Here is a 4,321-nt window from a genome sequence, read left to right as displayed (position 1 = left end):
GTCGGCCGAATCTACAGATCTCGACCTGTTCCCGTCCTTCGCCCAAGTCGCCATCCCACTCACTGCGATCCGATGTGACAAACACCTCTGTGCTTCTATCAAGTGTGATCCCCATTAGTCCTGTTTTTAATGTATAATGCATATCTGTTTGCACAAGCTCTCTGCCAATGTATCTAGCCTGCTTCAGGGTATGCAATGTAAACAGTTCCTTTGTTTGCGAGGAATTGAATAAATAGTTAACTTGGAGGGCGTGTCCCATACTACTTATCGTTCTAGTCTGCTTCAGAGTATGCAATGTAAACAGTTCCTCTGTTTGCTAGGAATTGATTAAATAATTCACTTAGAGGGCGTGCCCAATACTTCTTATCGTTCTTTTGTTTATGTTTTGGAATATTCTATTCCTCTGTGTCTTGTAACAGAGTTGCTACATCAGAAGGGGACTTAATGTGGGCGAGAAATACCTTGATGGTGATTTCTTCGTTTTATTAAGAATATGTTCAGGCGATAACAGGTTGGGATGTCAAGTGAGATATGGCTTCCCACCTAGGCTGCCTTCTAGACAAGGGGAGAGTTTCTCCAGTCTCCTCTGCTATGTCCCTGACCTAGGCAGGTCCTCTGTCGGGTCCATGACCTGGACAGCCCTATGCAGGGTCCGTGACTTCGGCAGTCCTATCTACAACGGATGCAGCCGTTCGTTAATAAAAGGGAAAGTGCTTAGGTAAGCATGTTAGTGTTGGTTTCCGTATGGGAAATGTGTTAGTCATGAAACAAAGATATGGTTATTAGTTCCTTTGTATGGAGTTTAATTATATGAATGGTGGACGTGGCTAGATATGGCATATATATTGAAGTTGCTGTAATGTAATTGGGTTAGGTATGAGAAAGGGTTCAATGGGTCTGCTGATATAAGGCATCTCGTGTTGGTGATGCTGCGGGGGTGTTATGTTTGTCTTACTTTGTATTATTTAATCCAGCTGTTTTGTGATTGAGGAATTTGTGATGTCTGCATAATTGGGGGTCTTGCTTAAGAGTAGTATCATCTCGCATGTGTGTGGATCACATGCATGGTTGGTGATGGTTACACGTTTGCTTGATACAGTATCATAGGCACCGTAGGAATGCTATATGAGCTTGGTCGGGTAGGGAATGAAAATTTGAGACATTTGCTATGCATCTATAAAAATTTATGTTCCTCATAAGCTGTTTTACCGGTTTAAAGTAATTGGCTCGATTAACCCTGTTCGAACGGAGGGTTAACCTCTTTCCTGACTACATGGTATATTTATTTTTCATATATATTTCTTCTCTTTTCCCGTATCATAACTTGTAATTGATTTGCTAAACCTGTTTCAGTGAGATTTATCGAAGGTAATACAGGGATTATTACGTGACGTGTGATATGTGCTGAATTACACAGCTCGGATTGAGTCACCGTTGGTAGAATTACAAACCCCTTGAGTATCGCAATGCACAGTAAGGGTTGTATTAGCATATTTGCTATCGAGGGGACGCCACGGAGACGAAACGAAATAGGCTTGCGGCACCAAAACTAAGAAGAAGTGCTTCCCTGTGCGGTAAAGGTTAATCGCGATAGACAGTGATTCCTTCTTTAACAAGCGGGTTTCATAGTAATGAAATAAATAGCCTGGCACCGGACACATGAAAAAAAAAAACATTATCAGGTATGGAAGTGTTAATTTGAGAAGGATCAAGGTGATGAATAATGCAATTAATATGAAAAGAAAAATGACAGCCGGCGAGGAAGGGGTTGAAGGAAATACCGCTGGAGAGCACTTTTCCGGATTGGGCGGAGCCCTCATTGATCGAACCGTCTCATTTCACTTTGGATCCTGACTTTCATCTGCACAACAGCATAATTATAGGTTTCTTGTCAGGCTGCACCGTGATAAGACTATTGGACGGAATGAACCCGTGACATTCGCGTGACGTCCACTAGTGCTCCCTGGTGAAGCTTTTACGAAGCTTTCAATCGCATCTCTGTTCCTTCTGCTCCTCATGGGGTGAAAATCGTAGATCGTTGCAAAACTAGGTCATGAATATATACAAATGCATTAAACTTACACACATGTGTATATGTAAATGCACTGTGCATGCAAATGAAAATGAAAATGAAAATGTAAATGTAAATATATATATATATATATATATATATATATATATGTACAAATATATGTATATATATATACATACATATATATATATATTTATATATATATATATATATACATATATATATATTTGTATACATGTTTTAAATTACCCACTGTCGGAGAAACAAAGCAAAGGAAACAGACGAACTGTATATTTCGACCACTACTGTGGTTCTCTTCAGCAGAATGGATATATTTCGACCACAGTAGTGGTCGAAATATACAGTTCGTCTGTCTCCTTTGCTTTGTTTCTCCGACAGTGGGTAATTTAAAACATTTTACTAAATGTGCTACTACATTTACGTCTTGTGAGATACATATACATATATATACACACACATATATATATATATATATATATATATATATATATATATATACATATATATATACATACATATATATATACATACATATATATACACACATATATATACATATATATACAAATATATATATATATATATTTATATATACACATATATATACATATACATAACGTAGAAACCACTGTTGGAGTAGAAAAGACTGGAAACGGGGAATCTATATATGTATATATATATATATATGTATATATATATATATATATATATATGTATGTATGTATATATATATATGTATATATATGTATATACAGTATATATATATATATACATACATACATATATATATATATATATACACACACATATGTATATATATGTATATATGTGTGTATATATATATATATATATATATATCACAACTGACCGCAGTCGGAAGAAAGAGTTGAATAAGCGAATTCATATGTGAGAAGAGGGTAGAGATATCTTCCCATGTTCCCCTTTCTTTTGTTAAGGGTGCTACTTAAACAGTACGCCCTCTCTCTTATTTGTATCTACTGAAGAGGATTGCAGTTTGCAATCGAAATATATAGATTCCCCGTTTCCAGTCTTTTCTACTCCAACAGTGGTTTCTACGTTATTGACAAATGTGTGATTACATTTTTCACCTGTAATATATATATATGTATACATATATATATATATACATATACACATATACATATATATATATACATATACATATATGCATATATACTGTATATGTATATATATATATGTATATATATATATATATATATATATATATATATATATATATATATATATGGGACTTCGTCAAGGATGCGTTATGTCGCCCTGGCTGTTCAACTTATACATGGATGGGGTAGTGCGAGAGGTGAATGCTAGGGTAGTGGGTCAGGGATTGGAGATGGTTAAAGAAAATGGAGAAAAGTGGGAGGTGAGCCAGCTGTTGTTTGCGGACGACACTGCGCTTGTGGCAGGGTCAGAGGAGGGATTGAGGAAACTGGTGGCAGAGTTTGGGAGAGTATGTGATAGAAGAAAGCTAAAGATAAATGTAGGTAAAAGTAAGGTGATGAGATGTACAAGGGGTGAAAGTGGCAGTAGACTGGAAGTGAACATTAAGGGAGAGCGACTGGAGGAAGTGGATAGTTTTAGATACTTGGGTGCAAGTGTAGCAGGAAAAGGTGGAGTGAAGGTGGAGGTAGAATGTAGATTGAGAGAAGCGAGTAAATGCCTTGGTGGATTAAAGAGTGTAATGAGGAATAGACATTTGGGAATGGATGCGAAGAGGAGACTATATGAAGAAGTGATTGTGCCAACAGCACTGTATGGGGCAGAAACGTGGAACATAAGAGAAGAAGAGAGAAGGAGTTTAAATGTGTTTGAGATGAAGTGTCTGAGAAGTATGGTGGGGGTTACAAGGATGGATAGAGTGAGAAATGAGGAGGTGAGGAGGAGAACAGGGGTGAAAAAGGATTTGGGAGATAGGGTTGATGAAAGAATATTAGGATGGTTTGGACACATGGAAAGAATGAGTGAAGAAAGACTAGTAAAAGAGGTATGGAAGGCAGATGTGGAGGGAGTGAACATGAGGGGACGTCCTAGGATGAGGTGGATGGATGGGGTGAAGGGGGCTTTGGGGAAGAGGGGAATGTCTGTTGAGGAAGGAAGGGAGAGGACGGAAGACAGAGGTGAGTGGAGAATGGTTGTATATGGATGATGTTGTGATTGCATGAGGAGGAATAGGCAGGGGGTAGTATGTGTGAGTAAATTTTGACGCAGCCCGAAGGGATTTTCTCCCCG

This window comes from Oratosquilla oratoria, chromosome 38 (genome assembly GCF_046742065.1).
Source record: "Oratosquilla oratoria isolate Oo_2021 chromosome 38, ASM4674206v1, whole genome shotgun sequence".
NCBI lineage: Eukaryota > Metazoa > Arthropoda > Malacostraca > Stomatopoda > Squillidae > Oratosquilla > Oratosquilla oratoria.
This window is presented reverse-complemented; position numbering follows the sequence as displayed.